The following is a 19552-nucleotide window of genomic DNA, read 5'->3' on the forward strand; positions in this document are numbered from 1 at the left end:
TCAAATTTTCTGAATCTCAGTTTCTTCATCTGTGAAATGGAAGTACCAACTCTTGCCCATGGTAGCTATGATTGCTCTGTCCTGAGCATCCATTTCTAACTGCTTCTGTGTAGCCTTCTTGTCCAGCAGAAGCTAGAAAGCTGAAAATCCATATTTCCCAGGCTCCTTGCTGTTAAGACTTGAAAACAAGTTAGATCCTATCATTTAGAAGTATGTATTCATGATTTATACAATGAGAATGATAGGAGGCGCCCAGGTGGCTTAGTTGGTTGACTGTCCAACTCTTGGCTTCAGCTCAGGTCATGACCTCAGGGTCAGGAGATCGAGCCCCACGTTGGGCTCTATGCTCAGCAGGGAGTTTGCTTGAAATTCTTTCTCTCCTTCTCCCTTTGCCCCTACCCTGGCTCCCTCTCTCTCTCGAAAATTAAATTAAATTAAATTAAATTAAATTAAATTAAATCTTTTTAAAAAATGTAGGAGTGATATGGAAGCCATTTTCCTGAAGCTTTGGCTTTTTCTTTCAGAAAACAGATCTCATTTTCAGATCACAGTCGTAGTTGAATGTTCTTACTTAGTTCCAGTGGTCGCCTGTTAACTTTTACCTTTATATTTTGGCAGAATCAGCAGCCCTGCTGGTATTTCAGTTATGTAGTGTTCAGGGTCATTCCTAGAAGTCTAGCCTAGAGACTGTTCTTCTAAATTTCTAGCTATTTTGTAAACAAAATTTCTTGTATTAAACTCATTTCTCTTAATACACCTAAAGTGGTTCTATTTTTTTGTATTGAACCCTAAAGTCTTGTGAGGATCATATAGAATTTATCACATATTTTAAGGTTCATTGTTAAAGTGTTATAGGAGTATAAGAATTATTGTGGTTAACACATACAAGATTTTCCATGTTATTTGTCTAGTGCAATTTAACCAAAACACACTCTATAATATACCCCCTGAGGCTGTAAGAAATTAGATTGAAGTGGGTAACTCTTCACAGAGGGAAATGAATTACTGTATAACTAAGTCACATTAAGCTTTCTGCTTATGTTGGGGCTGTGGGGTCAGGATAGAGTGGCCTGGGGTACAGGAAGGTGGCCTTATGCTTTTTGAGTGAATTGGGGTCTGTTTACGCAGGAGCATTTGGTCCTGAGTGATTTCTTCCTCCCACACTCTATTCCTGATCTCAGCTCTATTTTATTTAGAATTTTTTGCAGCACTTGTGAATTAGAAGTTTCTAAAAGTCAGAGTACTGGACTATTTCTTGTTTTCCCCTGTTTCTTATAAGTGATGTCCCTCAGGAAACTTAAGGTTAGAGATTTTGCAATTGTAAAGGATCCAGCCAATCCCTAACATCGTTAGTTATTCCAAGATGCAATCCTGGTATATTTCCTACAAGAAATCAAATTACTCAGAAAATATGATGATTCTTGAACCATAACAGGAAAGTTATACGTGCTAAATCAGCACTCTGGGTCTCAATATTTCTGAGTTATGATAAGCTTGTCTCACTGTTACCATTCACTTCGTATAGCTGTGTTTAATATTTGTGGCTTTGGATTTGTGGTTAGTATCGTGAGTCAATTATAATTTTTTTCCTTATCCTTGGGGAAAATGAGATTTATAAACAGTGGACTGCTCTGATCAAACACAATCAATTTTGAAGAAAAGATGTTCTTGGTACTATTCTGAATTGATAAACATTTACTAAAAAACAAATGTCAGTTTTACATTGAAAAGTATGCACATTTTTTGCTGCCACATATCAAAATGATGTTGAAGAGGTTTTTGATTGCAGCACATGGTGGGAATTAGAAAGATAACACCTGGTGACTCTATTTAACTGGCCAGTGGCTTTAATATCTGGTGGCATAAAGCAGGATTTTACTTTATGGATTCTTTCTACTTTGCCTAATGAAACACATAATTGTACAAATTCTGATGTAGTCTGTGTTTCTCCTAGTGAGAGTTTTTCAAATCTAAGCTGAAACCATGTCTATGGATGAGGTGGACTTACATGATTCAGTGGTTTTCTCAACACTTTTGAAATATAAATTGTTACCCGGGTAAATTAAAAGATTGCTTGGACAGCTAACTGTGATTTAGATCACATTTTAAAAAGGGCTTCAGTATTTATCTATGAATGTAATAAATGCTGGACAAGGGTAAAACACTTCTCAACCTCTATTAATATTGATATATATCATCTGCGGGCTAATTTCTGTGTATCTGTGTCTCTACAATTGCATCTATGTTTATACAATAATATTTATAAATAATGTGTATATACACAGATACATATGTAGAAAGATGAGATTTGAAATAATGATGTACCATAATAACTTGCAATGTCAAACATTTCATTCTCTTTCTGTTTCTCAAGGCCATTGCCAATTTAGATGATGAGTTTTTATGGAGCAGGGAGGGGCTACTGGGACAAAGTGCATCTGTCAGGATGAAGAACTGAGGAGCTCCTTTATCTTCCCTTCCTCATGCATAGAGGGCTTTGAACCATGTTGAGTGTAGAGAGACAAGAATCGACTTTTAGATGAGAAAGAAAGAGGGAAAACCAGCCTGCTATTGTTTTGCTCCCCTGATCCTTTGTGCTGAATGCTAAATGGAAAAGAAAGATGGAAATATAAGAATCCCCAAGGGAGTGCGCAGGTACCCAAGGAAAGGAGATGGATGTTCTGTCTTCTGGCTGCATTCTAAAAGTGGTGGGTGGGCAGATGTGCCCCACACCATCCTGCATTGGGAATTCAAGGAAGATAGCCACCTGGTTCATTTAGATGTCTGAGGGGCCTCCTCCAACCGTCCCAGTCTCCAAGGTGTCGCCTGGTTCAAGAGTGACATGTCAGGGAGTTGCTCATGACAATGGACTAAAACATGGACTTCATGACGTACCTGGGGGAGCCAGTGAATGTGCGAGCTGGCAGCGCAAAGGAGGAGAGAGTAGCAGAGCAGCTGCATCTCTGAGATGTCATCCTTCCAGTCACTGCCTGCAGCCAAATGTGGCCCCCTCCAGAGCCTCTCCTGATGTGGCCAAGAAGTCACAGACTACAATGACACGGTCATGAGATACGGTCTCTACAGTAGGGAGAGGCAGCCATTTGCTGGCAGTGGAAATCAGGTGCTTGGTACTTGGGATAGTGAAAGCCAGAAGATGAGGTGGGAAAAAGTGTCTAGGATGCACTGCTGAACCAAACTAACTGATGTATACAATCTAAGTTGTCTATTAGATCACTGAATGGGGTAGAACTGTAATGCAGGAGCTAAATTAAATTGCCTGATATGAGTCTGACTGTTTGGAGATCTAGAATTAGGAAATAAAATCAGTTCAAGGAAAAAGAATTATGTTTTTAAACACCCAACTTTATAATTGTATAATACAGTCATGTTATTTGAATAACATATACTAATTGATTTTTTCTGAAAATGAGCTCATGCTATAAATGCACACAATCTTTGTTTGTATATGTGTCAATACTGTCATTTTTAATAGGGGTCTAATTCACACGTTTACATTCAGGTGAGGTCAAAGCTATTTTTCTTTAATGATTATTGCATTTTATATCATCTTTATATTTAACATATATAATATAAAATTATATAATATACTTATATTATACTAACATAATTATATAATATACTTATATATAATATAAAATTATATAATATATAATATACTAAGTATGTAAATATCATTTCTTGCTTAGAGTTGATTAATCTTAACTATAAGATTAGCACTCTTATATTGTACATTTTTTATTATTTATCAAAGTATAGTTACACACAATATTACATTAGTTCTAGGTATACAACATAGTGATTCGATAAGTCTATATTTGATGCTATATTCACCACAAGTGTACCTACCCTCTGTCACCGTACAATGGTATTACAGTACCATTGACTGTATTCTCTATGCTGTACCTATGACTTATTCATTCCATAATGAGAAGCCTGTATCTTCCACTCTCCTTCACTCACTTCATCCATTTCTCCCACCTCCCCCTCTCTGGCAACCATTAGTTTTTTCCCTGTATTTATGTATGTATGTATTTATGGGTGTGTTTCTGCCTTTTGTTCATTTGATTTTTGTTTTGTTTTTTAGATTTCAGAGATAAGGGAAATCATACAGTATTTGTCTTTCTCTGACTTATGTCACTTAGCATAATACTTCCTAGGTCCATCTGTGTTGTCATGATCTCATTTTTTTATGGCTGAGTAATATTCCATCGTGTGCATGTATGATATATACCTATTATATCTTTATCCGTGTATCTATTGATGGACATTTCAGTTGCTTCCATATCTTGTCTATTGTAAATGCTGGAGTAAGCATAGAGGTATGTATACCTTTATAAATTAGTGTTTTCATTTTCTTTGGGTAAATATCCAGTAGTAGAATTACTGGATCCTATGGTATTTCTATGGTTTTACTTTTAAATTTAATCTTTAATTTATTTCCAACTTAGTTTAGAGTAAGGATGGAGAGAAATCTACCTGGTTTCTTTCCACATTTCTCACTCATTGTGCCAACTCCATTTATTAAATTATTCATCTTTTCTATATCAGCTTGAAAATCAATCTTTATCTTCCATTTTTATATATTTGTGTTATTCTTGTTTTTTAAAGATTTTATTTATTTGACAGAGAGAGAGAGAGAGAGAGAGAGCCAGAGAGCACAGGTTGGGGGCAGCAGAGGGAGAGAGAGAAGCAGGCTCCCCACTAAGCCTGCTTTAAGCAAGCTCCCCACTAAGCAAGCTCACTAAGCAGGGAGCTTGATGTGGGGCTTGATTCCAGGACCCTGGAATCATGACCCGAGCCAAAGGCATACACTTGACTGACTGAGCCAGCCAGATGCCCCTATGTTATTCTTTATTTCAAAAGTACTATACTTTTAAAATTATGATAAATTTAGACTACATTTTAGAATCTGGAAGGAAAGTCATCCCTCATTATTCTTTCTCATAATTTTCCTGGTATCTAGTGAACTTTAGGAAAATTTTTGTCAATTCAATGAAAAAATATTAATATTCTGACTAAAACTGAGATAAATCTATAGCTTAATTTGGGGGAGAATTTGTATCTTTATAAAGATATTCCTTTCTATCCCATAATCTGCATGTTTTCCACATATTTATTTTGCTTATATGCATCTGAGTAAAATTTTATAATTTTCTTCAAGTAAGAGGTCTAATTTCTTATGAAGTTAGGTGGATAAATTCTTAAATGTTTTCCTATACTTTAGTACTTTTCACTTGAATTTCATTTTCGTATTTAATTGCATTAGCTGTCTGATTCAGAATAATCATGTACACATTATTTGTGGAGAAAATTATTATCTTTGGTAAACTAATACTGGCATTAATGGAGGTGCAAATAATCTTTAAGTGTGAAGATGGCTGGAAGAATTATGATTGATTTTTAACATACTACATCTTCCTATTCATGTTTTTAAGAGATTTTCTTTTAGGAGTAGATGTTAAATTTTATCAAATACTCTTTTTTAATGTATTGAAAATCATTTGAACTTTTTCTTATTTAAGTTGCTAAAAATACTTTATGAATAAATTTGTATATGGAACCTAAATATTCCTGAAATAAATACAAAGGATATTAACTTCGAATATATAGCTGGATTTGATTAGTTAATTCTTATTTAGAATTTTGACTGATTATATTCATTATTCACATTAAAGTAGGCCCTAGTTCTGCCATGGGATCAGAATTGGGTACGGTAAGGAAGATATGGGGAGAATTTCATTGTGTACTTTGGTGTTTTTGAAGGCACAGAAACAGGTGCCAGACTTTACTGTGGAAAATAGACTAGTAGAATTGCCAGTGTGTCAGAGTGAAGGAAATCTATACTTCTAGAGATTGTGAGGCTAAAATAGAGCTGTTGCTGGCCCATTGTGTGAATTAGGAAAAAATATCTCGTGCTCCAGGCACATATAGTCCCATTCTGGGGTGTACAGTTTGATGCCAAGGATGAGGGCTTCTCAATTGTAGAGAAGTGAACATAGTACACAATGTTTTGTGGCAGCTTTGGGCAAACATGCCAAGTTTTTATCAGGGCTAAGGAGACATTTCAGAAGAAAGCCCCACGAAAGATATTTTGTAAAGACCTCCGCAACTGTCTGCAAAGGGTAAGATAATCACCACAGAAGAGGAATGCTGGTTTGATAGAAAAAAAGAATGAAAAAAAAATTATACTTAGTGATACAAAGTTTGTCCGTAGCCTATGGATATGATTATGCAAGTTACATATGAAATTACCAGCCAATAGTTATAGAAAAAGAAACTAATTCTCGAAATAAAATGAAGACAAATGTATGCCACAGTGTGGGACAGGATATGGCATAGGAGAGGAAGGAAGGAAAGAAGGAAGGAAGGAAGGAAGGAAGGAAGGAAGGAAGGAAGGAAGGAAGGAAAGAAAGGAAGAAAGAAAGATAAAAGGAGGAAGGAAGAAAGAAATGCCCAAGGAGTGAATATGTCTCTTCCTATGTTCTAAGGACTCCCCATTCCCTTCCAATGGTAGTATTTTCTTGAATAGCCATTAACTTAGTTTTGTTCCAGGGAGGAAAAAAAAAAAAAAAAAAAAAAAAAAAAAGGTCTCTTGGTTTTTAAGTTAGTATGTGATTTACAACTGCCCTCTGTGTGTTCAAAGAAAAAAAAAGGCACAATATATTACATGGACACTCTGGAAGTCAACACTCCAAATTTGTTCCAGAGTATCTGATTTATGATAAAGCCTGTGGCACATTGATGCTGCATGACCCCATGTGAAGCTGCATTTGGTATTTGGACTGTGAGTAGAATTTCCTTCATTTCCAATAACATGAAACTCAGCAGTAAATCTTCACAAGATTATTGTAACTTGGACCAATTGGAAAGTATCCTTAGGGTTTCCTGAGCAGTGTAGTGGCAAAAATTTCAAATCTTAGGTGATAAATAGTAAAAGAAAACTCCCCCTATTTTCCTTCCTGAAAAATTCTATACAAATGAAATGATGCTTTTTACCTCAGTGTCTAGTCTTTGGATCTTTATACAACCACCAAGAAATAAATGTTTTATTAAATGTCTAGAGTCTTGAATTTAAGTGGCTAGAATATCACTAAAAATAGATTAGTATATGTTGCCTAGGTGCAAAACTTTATATCAGAGATGAAAGGGAGGCAGAAATCCCTAAACTGTTGTAACTTGAAAAATGAAACAAATTTAACCTACTGCAAATGGGCCATGTGGATGTAAGAAAGGACATATTAATCAAACCTTACCAATTAAGGAGCTGGTACTTCCCTATTAAACTCTGAGATGAATTTCAAAAGCGTGGCTTGATGGAATGGATATTTACGTTATTAAGATATCGTAGCAACGAATCTTTATTTGTTCTGAATGCTACATAGAGGTCAAGTTGAAAGTTCTCAGCTGATTACTATCATGACAATTAATAAAGATGATTTAGCTTGTCTGTTCGAACTCCTCTGAGAGCATCAGTATCTAGAGGTAGGAGATTCCAATGCTAAACAGTGATGTTTTCTGCTAAATACATGAGAGATAAATGAATTAAAGTATTGCTAATGATTCAACAAATAATTTCAAACTAATTTTGATTAATGTAAGATCTCTTAGAATTTGTGAAATTTGAAGCTAAGGTCCTACCATTGTCTGCAGTGATTTTCAATTGTACTCTCTAAAGATGATATATCTCGGGATGTTATTTTATTCCAGTTTTTGCTCTGATTACTATTGCTACTTTCTAAAGTGCTGCAGATTTGGAATTTGAGGCTATGTACTTATTATCACTTATATAAACAGCTTGTAATGCTATTAATTTGTACTTTTCTGTTTTTCAATTACCAAATTAGCATTTATGGAGCATCTGCTCTTGAAACCCTATTTTAGGCTTCTCCCCTAGTCTTCCACATATCAGAACTCTCTTACTCCTCAGATCAGTCACCTAGAAGTCCTCCTTGATTCTTCTCATTTTCTCACAACTCAGATGCAAACCATTAGCGAGTCCTATCTTCTGGCTCTACTTTGAAAGTACATTAAAAATCCAACCACTTCTCACTACCTCAACCCAAAGCACTCCCACCTCTTGCCTGGTCCATTGTAATATCTCCTGATTGATCACCCAGCTCCCATTTTTTTGCAACATTGCTAGTCTATTCGCTACATGGCAGCCACAGTAATCTTCTTAAAAGACAAATCAGATTATGTTACTCCCTTGCTCAAAACCTTCCATAAGCTTCTTGTCACATGAATATAAAATCTAAACTGGGGATCCCTGGGTGGCGCAGCGGTTTGGCGCCTGCCTTTGGCCCAGGGTGCGATCCTGGAGACCCGGGATCGAATCCCACGTCGGGTTCCCGGTACATGGAGCCTGCTTCTCCCTCTGCCTGTGTCTCTGCATCTCTCTCTCTCTCTCTGTGACTATCATAAATAAATTAAAAAAAAATCTAAACTGCTTATCACAGCCCAGATTGGACTTCCATGATCTTCTCTTTCTAACCTCATCTTCCTTTGCCCCTTATGCACTCAGGTTCAGCCACACCATCCTTCTGATGTTCTTGGAGCTCACAGGGCTCATTACCACCTCAGGGCCTTTGCATTTTTGTTCTCTCTGCCTAAAACATTCTTCTACCCAGATTTTTCAAGGTTTCCTTAATATATTCAGGTGTTTGCTTAAATGTTCCTTGGCCATTTCATCTTAAATAACCCTAATTTTTATTAGTTTTAATCCCTTAATATAATCCCTTATACATGTGTTTTTATAGCACTTTTCCAGCTAAAGTTTTCATATGTGTTTGTTTGCTTGTTTAATCTTTGCTTTGCCCTACCTCCCACATGCACATTCAGTATAGCTCCATGGGAGCAGAGACTTTATCTTGTTCTCTACTGTATATCCCGTGTCTCGCAGGGCAATTGACACAGCAGACACTCAAAACATCGGGTGAGTGAAGGTATGAATTGGTACAGTAAAAAGGAAGGATAAATGGTGATGGAAAGGAGTTAACTAAAAGTCAAGGTACTTGTTGCCAGGAGATTTCAGGTCTAATCAGAGGAGAAAACCCACACCTATGCAAAAGAATATAAAGCATTACGGATTGAATGCATAATATTCAAGTAAGGCAGAGCAAAGCAGGACAGTTTATTATGTATATTACATGGAGCCATCTGTCTCCCTCCTGTTTCTTTTGCATTTCTCCATACTGCCTCATATGGTCTCTGAACATAAATGTTGACTATGACTAATTGATTATTTTTAAAAATATGCAAGTATGAGTAGAAAGTAATATTGAAAGTAAAGCTAAAGTCAAGGCTTGAATTACTCTGAATTACCTGTGATTTTATTTTTCCATGCTTTATGACAAACATGCATGAATATGTATTGGCTTTTGTTTAGCTGCTGGATATATATCAGAACAAATTTTTATGGCGTGGTATAATATTTTCAAGATACTACAAGTTTAAAAATTTTTACTTAAAAAAATTTTCAATTCCCAGTGCTTTACTCTACTTTGCTGTATCTGTGATACTTATACATTTTGGGAAATTAAGTTATACACTTTCCTGGAGAATCAAGTTTGTTGTAACTTGACTATATTTGTAGAGTGTAAGTGAAGAACACATAATTTGCTAAATTGATCATTGATTCAGAAAATTGTTGCTCACTGACTTGGGCGTAAAAACTTGAATAAAGTTCCAACACTCAAGAAGCTACCATGCTGTCATTTGTTCACTTAATGTTTTCAAACAGTTGAGAACTGTTGGATTCCAAGCACTGTCCCAGGCCTTGGGTATGCAGCTGTGAACAAGGCTGTCAAGGTCCCTCTAGTTAGAGAACTTGAGGTTCTGGGAAATAGAAATTGTATAGATGCTGACAGATGTGATTTTATATAAAGGAGGAGAACAGCAGAGAATGGGAGCATATAATGAGGAAACAAACTTGAGCCTTCAGGGAAGGCTGAGGAATGGTATTGAGATTAGGCCCCGGAAGAAACTTTAGAGCAAAAGTAAGAGCAGGGGAGAAGGATGGACATGCAAACAAATCACCATAGTACAGTGTAATCAGAGCTTTGGTAAAAGAAAGGAAGTGAGTATAGGTTCTGCTGGTTGCATTGAAAAAAGAAAGATAAACAGTGTTGTTTGGCATCATCACAGCCTTGCACTAGAGGAGATGCTTGGGCCTCAGGAGTATGGATTTGCCAGATGGATAAGGGGGGGTAGGATTCAGCATGGGCACCATCTGAAGGTTGTAACACAGTAGGAGAAAGTAAACAGGTGACATGACCCAGCCTCACGAAAAGTGAACCGGTGGAGTGAATTGGCCTAGGGAGGCTGGCTGGAATTCTTTTTGTCCACATGCTTGGCACTCTGACATTCAGAAAGGCGATTAACACTTGGGAAGAGTGCAGGGCAATGTTCTGGGCTGATCTGGCTTGAGAGTTGCCTGCAGCTAATTTGTGGTATGACAAAGTGCCATGGTCACTGCAGACCAGCCATTGACCTGGTGGCCATGCTGGCTAAATAATGGGTACAATTACATAACAGAGGATGGTCTTCTCTTCTAGATAGCACTGTACCTGGCCCTGGACAAGAAAACAGAAACTGAGCTAAAAGCTTTTCAAAATGTTTGGGAAGTACCTAAATGAACAAATTGTATTGTATAAATGTGGATGATGTTGGTGTTATGTAAGTGAGGATTAGGTTTTTTTTAAACATAAGAAATAAACATAAACCATTAAATTTCCCTTCAAGAAAGATAGCTTAAAAAATTGGTTAATAATCTGTTCAGTACTAATAAAGTAGACAATCCTCAAGAGGTATATTTTTGGGGGGGCACCTGGATGGCTCAGTGATTGAGCATCTGCCTTTGGCTCAGGTTGTGATTCCAGGGTCCTGAGATCGAGTCCCATGTCGGGGTCCTGGTGGGGAGCCTGCTTCTCCCTCTGCCTGTGTCTCTGCCTCTCTCTGTGTCTCATGAACGAAATAATAAAGTCTTAAAAAAAAAAAGAGAGAGAGAGAGATTTTTTCACAAATAACAAAATACATATCTAGTATTGACATCCATTTTTGTGAACAAATACCGAATAGATTGAAGGAGAGAAATTCATGAAAACAACTTCAATTCTCTAAAGCAGTTTTTTGTTTTTCTTCAAGGATTTTATCTGCTTCAGAGAGAGTTGTTATTTTAAAGGGCTGTGATTTTCTCCGTGGTGCCCTGTTTTGAGAACATGGATTTACTTGGCTGTTCTATGCAATTGCTTGCCTTCTAGGGCTCTCTAAGTAACAGCATTTTTCATATATGCAAAAAGGAGGCAAGTGGGTTTGTGAAATGATGTCTTGTTTGATTAGCTGTATGAAAGCTGCCTTGTCATGAGAAGTCTTAATTGTAATAATTCTTGAGCAGAACTTAGCGATGTCTTTTCGGCAATGCTACTATTTAAGGCTTTGCTTGTGCCCTAGCCAAACAGATGTGTTTATTTACATGTCTGATCTAAACAGGAAGACAAAAGGGCTCTGCCCACAGCCTCGTACTTCCTCTAATACAGATAAAAGGGGAGGAGAGATGCAAGCAGTTGGGGATCATGGAAATGAGAGAGGGAATGAAGAAAAGCCCTGTAGGTATGAGTCAAACTGAGGCAGCTGTGCTTTCCCTCTGCGCTGAAACAGCTGCGTGGGGGCTGTAAAGAACCAGAGGAGAGCTAGCTGGTGGCACTGGCTTGGGGCGGGTGGTCTCCTTTCTCTTCCCTGAAAGGGCATAGATATATAATTGTCCTGCCTGTGCAAAGATGCTGCTGCTGGGGCACTTTGAATCCATGTCAGCCCAGGTGCCTCTAAACACAGAGTGTCACTGTTGCAGGCTGTGGCCGCATACCAAGGGACACTAAGACGCTGCTTACTCCTTAAATGTGGATGAAAAGCTTTGCAGGTAGAGAACCTGCAAATTTAGAGTAGATAAAATCAAGAAGTTAGAGTAATGAAGTAGACTTTAAAGGAATAAGCTGAGAGTGGTGGAACAGGGATGGGGGGGTGGTTTCTCATCCTAGGGAGGAGCAGGCTGGGGACTTGCGGATTGAGCCACATGTGGCAGCAGGAAAATGAAGAGTTCTATTTTCCTCCACTAAAATATTTTCTTTTCCTTCCCTTCCTTTTCCTTTCCTTTCCTCTTTCAATTTTATTTATTTGAGAGAGAGAGAAAGAGAGAGAGAGAGAGGAGCTGAGAGGAAAGGCAGAGGGAGAGGGAGAAGCAGGTTCTTTCCTGAGCAGGGAGCAGGATTTGGGGCTTGATCCCAGGACTCTGGGATTATGACCTGAGCTGAAGGTGGGCCCCTAACCACCTCCTAGAACAACTTTCTTAAAAATGTCCTACAGGGCACCAGGGTGGCTTTTGGTTGGTTGAGCACCTGATTCTTGATCTCAGCTTAGGTCTTGATCTCAGGGTTGTAAATTTGAGCCCCATGTTGGGCTCCACATTGGGCATGGAGGCTATTAAAAAAAAAAGTGTTCTGGATTGAGATTTTCCTCTTTTACTTCTTAATATCTTCCCTTCATTTGTAACAACATTATACAATAATGAAAACCTTAAGCAGAAAGCAAAATCCAATAATTATAGTACCAGAGATGGCTTTGGAATTTGTCCTGTTTCTACACAGTGAAGGAAAGGGTGACAGCAGTTGTCACTGTTTCTTGAAAAAATATATTAGGTTATTATTCCTTTAGTCATAGGTTAGAAAAGCAGGGTTAAAACCACACACACACACACACACACACACACACACACATACAACTACAGAAAAAAATGTATCCTGTAGCTTTGTCTGTGCAACTTATCTTTTGATTCTAATTTGGGGCTCCTTATCAAATTTTGTTCCCTGAAACTCATTGTTGCAGGAAGTAAGGGGATAACTTTACTAAAGAGAATTAAAAGCACCAATTTTAGTATGACTTTTATTTAAGGGCATTGATCCTATGTATTTAAATGGCACCAGAAGCCTACTCTGAATTGTAGAATAAGAGTCAGCTGAGGTTTTTTGTTTTGTTTTGTTTTGTTTTGTTTTGTTCTGTCTTTAATTGGATTGTTTACTTGCTAACATTAGGGCCAGGTTTTTCTGCTTAATTTTAAATATTTATGACATTATAGACAGTAAGAAAGGTAGGAGTACTCTGTACATTGGTGATGAGGCAGGGTTAAAAGCTGGAAAGTAAATATAACTTGTGCTTTTCATAACACACCTCGACAGGCCAAAGGCATGTTTGCGCATTGAATTGAATTGAATGGAACACGTGCTGTGGATTTCTGAATTTCCCCAAAAATTATGTGTGCATTTTCTATATACATGTGAGTATGAATGTGTTTATTTGTGTCACTGTTGAAAACTGAAGTGGAGCCTGATTTTATTTAATAAGAGGATCCTAAATACAGATTTTGGGGACTGGAGTGAAACTGCATATTCATAAAACTCTATTTCCATCAGTAACGAAAAATGATTGTCCTTATTTCCACTTTTCCTTGCTTGGTTTTTGGAAAGGAAAGGGCTTAAGAGTGAGTAGCAGGAGGTGACAGGGTCAGGCTTTGTTAGCCTTTATATTTTTCCAGTGGCGAGGCTGCAGCGCCTACCATTACAGTTCTCCCAAGTGTTTGCAGTCATGAGTCTAGTTAGATGTTTAGTCGGAATAGTGTTTTTTTCAGAGGAAGTGTAGTTAAAATATGCGTTGCCTTCAGTTCCACCATGTTTGTTTTTAGTGTAAAAGTTTGTTCAAATATAGTAGGTGCTTTCTTGGTAAGCAAAGCATTCTAACATCTGAACTGTCTTGGTCTTTGGCTCGCTGTTCTGTTTACCAGCTGTGTGTGCCAGAAGCTGCCACTGGTCTCCAGTGATGGGAGCACTAGCACCCTGTCTCTTACCTGGTTATTTTTACAGCACAATCTTGTCCTTAAAGATAGTTATACCCGCTGATTCTTAGGCGAATGGGCAAGTTACCAAACACTCTAAATTGAAAAAGGGGAGGGAATGGAAACAGTAGTAGAAAGAAGGCAATTGTCCTGTTTTGGGAACCTCTCACACAGTGCCCTGTGGTCATTTCAAATGTTTGCATTTGTGCAGAGAGTAAACTGGTCTTTCTCTACCGGAATGTAAAAACATGGTTAAGTAGAAGAGTAAACAGTTGGTTGCACTAGGCTCTATTTTTATTTCTGAATTAAAATGAAATTGGTTTTTATCGCATGTAAGGGCTCTTTTCATTTTATTTTTTAAATCAAGTATTTTGACTGCTCTGAGCATAAACTGGAGAGTTTATCAAGAGAGTAATGACCTGCTATCCTTGGTTTAAACAAAATAGACTCCTAGGAACAGTCATATAGGAAGATAACACTGCCTCCATGTTTTCCCCCTCATCTTAGATGATATGTTCAGTGGGAGTTCAGTAGAAAGGTGTAGAATTTCCTAGGTTGTCTATAAATTTGTTGATTTGATGTATTGGAAATGATAATTTACCTCTTCATCTCCGTTCTGGACTTTTTCTATTTAGCTCAGCAAGCTGGGTCCGTTTCATTTTCTTACCCTACACAAGTGAGAAAATAGATTTGGAAATTACCTGAGCACTCTGGGCTATTTCAAAGATCAAGAAAGAGAATTTGGTTTCCATTTCTCATGAGTGATATATAACATTTGGAAAGCAGGAAAATGATAATTGAATATGGACATAACTAATTAAAATATTATATTCAGGACTGAGATTGAAATGTAGCTAAGGAGAAAAATCCTACAGATGCTTAAAATCTGTGAGGCTTCTAAATTAGCTGAATCCCCAATGAATCTTCATTATTGACTAGAGGAAATTATGTGGTATTCTCTTTCTTTGTAAGGCTTGAAAATTTATTGAATTGATACTAAAAGCTTGCAGAAGGTAAGGGAACCTTCTCAGAGGCAATTATGCTGCATTTTGCTACTGAAATCTAAGTTTTTCCCATGTGTGACAGAATTTTAAATGAAACTAAGGAAAACAAAATGTTAAAATAGATCATCATAGTCTTGTTTAGAATTAGTGCATACTCACAGGGTTTGAGAATGGTAGTTGAATATAGATGTCTCCGAATATGGCTTATCTGCCAAATGACAGATGGTCCAGAGTCAGAAGAGAAAGGCTAAAGAAGATGTAGTCGAGGGTAAGGCTAGTTCTGGAAAGAGCTGAGCAGCTGTTTAGTGGTTGTATTAACACTGACCATTAGTACAGTCTCTTTTTCATTCTGCCACTTTCATTTGTTATTTTTTTCACTTCTGTGATGATTCAACAAGGCTATTTATTAGAAAGGATGATATCTGCATAAAGGTTCATTGAAAATATTCTGAAAGTTATAGGCTGAATTAAAGAGGTTTTTTTTTTTTGATTGAGGGATACTAATGCTTTGTATCACACATTAGTTAAAAAAACATTTGAAAATTGATTTTTTTATCCTTCAAAATACTGTGAAGACACGTCATTGTGTTTTTCTACTAGAATTCAATTAAAAGGGGCTCCAGAGAGATAAGGAAGCCAAAGAAACTTCATCATGTGGAGCTCATGAATTGTCAATTATGACCTTTTAATTTACCAAGTATTTATCTGTTTATTGTTTAAGTCCGCTTTATTGACTTAAACAACAAAATGCACTTTGTAAGTGCACATTAATGGACTTTGACAAATTTAACACCATCATCATCAAGATACAGAGCACGTCATCACCTTCAAAAGTTCTCTTATGTCCCTTCCCACTCAACCCATGCTACCTTGGTTTAGGTAACCACTGATTCGCTTCCTATATTAGAGTTTCATATTAAATGGAATCATACAGTATGTACACTTTTGTTTGTAGCTCCTTTCACTTGAAGTGCTATGTATATTCATTTAAGTTTTGTGTTTCAATAGATTATTTCTTTCCTATTGATGACTAGTATTTCATTGTATAAATATGCCACAATTTTTCTACCTTAAATTTTGAGTTGGTTTAGCCATTTGAATAAAGCTGTTTGAATGTTTGTTTGTAGTCTTTGTGGAGGCATATGTTTTTATTTCTCTTGGGTGAATCCCTAGAAGTAGAATTGTTGGGTTATATGGCAAGGCAAGTGCATACTTAGGTTTATTCTAAACTACTAAATTGTTTTCCCAAGAAACTGTATAATTTTACATTTCTTCCAGCAATATATGTGATTTCCAGCTATTCTATATTCTTGTCAAGACTTGGCATTGTCAGTTTTTTTTAAAATTGCCATTGAAATGGGTGTGCAGTGTTTGTGTAATTATACACAAAAACATATATGGTTCAAATCTTTGCCATTTTCGTATTGGCTTGTCTTATTGAGTTGGTCACAAGTCATTTTCAGATATATGTATTATGTGAATATTTTCTCCCAGTTAACTTGATTTATTTCTTAATAATGTTTTTTGAAGAGCGGAAATTTTATTTTCTTAAAGATTTATATATTTATTTGAGAGAGAAAGAGAGAACATGAGCAGGGAAGTGGGGGAGAGAGAGAGGGAGAAGCAGACTCCTCACAGAGCAGGGAGCTTGATGCAGGACTCAATCCAGGACCCTGGGATCATGACCTGAGCCGAAGGCAGACAATCAACTGAGTCACCCCGGTGCCCAAAGAGCAGAAATTTTAAATTTTGACAATGTTTATACATTTTTTCTTATATGGTTCATATTTTTGTGTTGAGATACTGATCTTAATTAATTCTACCACCATATGTACTCAGTGATCCAAAACAGAAACTTGATCATCCTTGACTCATCTCTTTTTTCACAGTATCTGTTGATCTTACCTTCTAAATATCTTCAGACTTTATCTACTTTCCTCAGTTCTGTTCATCTAGTCCAGACAATCATCCTCTCATGCCTGGATTGCTATAACAGTGTTCTTAGGTGATCTTTCAGAAATATTAACCTGAACACAATATTTGTTGCTTAAAACCCACCAGTGGATCCCTAGTGTTTTTAGAATAAAGTATAAACTTTTAAATATGGCTCCTAATGATCTGTATCTAACTTAACATTTCCAATTTCCTCTTTTCCCACTTTCTTTCTTTATCCCATCTCTATGTACAATGTTCAGCTCTTTATCTACAATGAACTATTATTATTTCCTTAACAACTCTAAGCTTTTTCTTCATCGCATATCTATTTTCTACTCACTTTACATGAGTCTAAGTAGGAATTCTTCCTTTTGGAGCCATTTCCTCACGGCCAGGCTGGATTATATGGCTCTGTCTGTGTTCTCCATTTAGCAGGGACTATAGATAGACAACTAATGAAGTGATGATATATTTCAAGAAAGTGGGATTAGTCTATGAAAAGGATCTGACAAAAAGAACACTTTCAGGTGGGGAGTATATTTTATGCTTCAAAATCATCCTTTATGATATATTTAAATTACTCCAGGACACACTCCATGCACTGCATTCCACACACTGAATCCAGAACAAGGATTATTAATGGTTTCAGTGGCCTCAACCAAGGCCAGTGGGTAAAGTGAGCAGAGGCCCTTAGGGGGCAGCAGAGGACCACATACCAAGAAAGTCATGGGCGGGGCAAGTGTGTAAGCAAAGGGACCTCTTTGTGTCACTAGCCAAGAGGATAAACTATTTGTCTTTCTTTTCCTCAATACTAAATAAGGATAGAAACTAATGGAGTTGAAGTGTAAAAACTCACAAATTCAAATGCCTACAGGGATGTGACAAGAAACAGACTTCAGGGAATGAGACCAGTGTAAGACAAAGTCTGATTAAGGGTCTGCTACCAACTCGAGAATACGTCCTTCACCTGGAAGCATATAAATGCCCACAAATGGATGAAACACGCTTTGTTAACCAATCAGCTTGCAACATTTTTGCACACATGCTGCAAATCTATCACCCTAGCGTGGCCGACTACACTGAGCCACATAAGGGAACTCCACTTGAAGATGGGAAAATCTCCCTGATATCAGCAGGGAGAGCTAGAATCAGGGTTAGAACAAAGAGGAAATGAGGACTGAGCTGAAGTCCTTGTGGAGTCAGTTAGGATTGTGTTTGATGATGATGTGAGGGAATGAATATTTATTAGACATCTATGTGTATTAAGAAATGCACACACAATATTAGAAGTAACAGTGTTGTTTATTGGGAACTTACATTGGATCGAGCACTTTATTGGGTATTTTACACAGTTTGATTCTCAGAACAACATGATGTTATAAGTATTATTTTTTCCCCCCATTTAACCAACAAGGAAATGGAGGCTTCAATTTGTTTGAAGTCAGGGCTGCCTGAGAGAGAAAGAGAGACAGAGAGAGAGAGAGACACAGAGACAGAGAATGAGTATAGGGGCAGACGTTTTTTCCTGGGCCCCTGTCTATTTAAACAATTTGAGGCATCTTAAATAACTTGGAAACAATCCACTAGCCAGGCTGCTCTAAACCAGGCTTTTCATGTGGCTCCTGAAGGAAATGTAAGAGTGGGAAACTTTTCTAGGTTCTTTAGTGGGTATAATGATTTAATTGACATAAGAAAGATTTACAGGAGAAAAATGTATGTATAAAAGCCCCATTAAAATATGAGACTCCCCAGATGTCAGGTACTTGAGGCTTATATACCATCCAGAATTAGGGAGAAAGAGGTAGAGTTCAGGGGCTTCAAAGGGGAGGAAGACAATTCACAGGAATATGAGAAAAGCAAATGTTTGGTGAACAAGGTTTGCCATGCCACACAGATAAGTTTTTCTGATATTAAAAAGTTATTTCTGGTAATAGGTCTCTTCTGGTACAGGCCTTCTTTCCAAATTCTTTTAGGCAGTGAAGCTGGGTGGGGGAGGGGCAGTTAATGTCTCTTCCTGAGTCTGCTGGGCCATGATTGTCTTCAGCCCAGAATAATCCACTTACCAAAGTGGCACATTTTGGGGTGATGTATTCTGCTCCCCCTTAAAAATAATAGGCATGAGTCCTGGGGCTCTTTGTGGCATTTAGTTAGCCCCCACATGTAAGAGATGGGATGAAGGTGTAGGTGTAGGGTTGGAAGGCCCCTGAAAGGGAGGAACAGGTTGGAGGTGGGTGGTCTGGTGGTAGGAGCTTCTGGTGAATAGAATCCATGTGGATTGGTCTGGGTATAGGGCACCCTTCCTGGAAGACTCTAGTTCCAGGCACTCTATTAGATATTTTAAGGAACAGTACAATTGATCCTTGCAAAACACAGGTTTGAATTTCACGGGCCTTCTATGTGCATTTTTTTTTTTTTTGATAAAATAGGTTACAGTTCTGTAAATTATTTTCTCTTCCTTATGATTTTCTTAATATTTTCTTTCCTCTAGCTTACTTTATAGTAAGAACACAGTGTTTAGTACATATAGCATACAAGTTTAGTACACGTGTGTTAATTGACTGCTTATGTTACTAGTATGGTTTCCTGTCAACAGTAGACTATTAGTAAGTAAGTTTTGAGGGATTCAAAAGTTATATTGGATTTTTGACTGCAAGGGGCAGTGGGCAGTGCCCCAACCTCTGCACTGTTCAGGGCCAGTTGTGCTCTGAAGAGT

This window comes from Vulpes lagopus, chromosome 2 (genome assembly GCF_018345385.1).
Source record: "Vulpes lagopus strain Blue_001 chromosome 2, ASM1834538v1, whole genome shotgun sequence".
In the NCBI taxonomy this organism is placed as follows: domain Eukaryota; kingdom Metazoa; phylum Chordata; class Mammalia; order Carnivora; family Canidae; genus Vulpes; species Vulpes lagopus.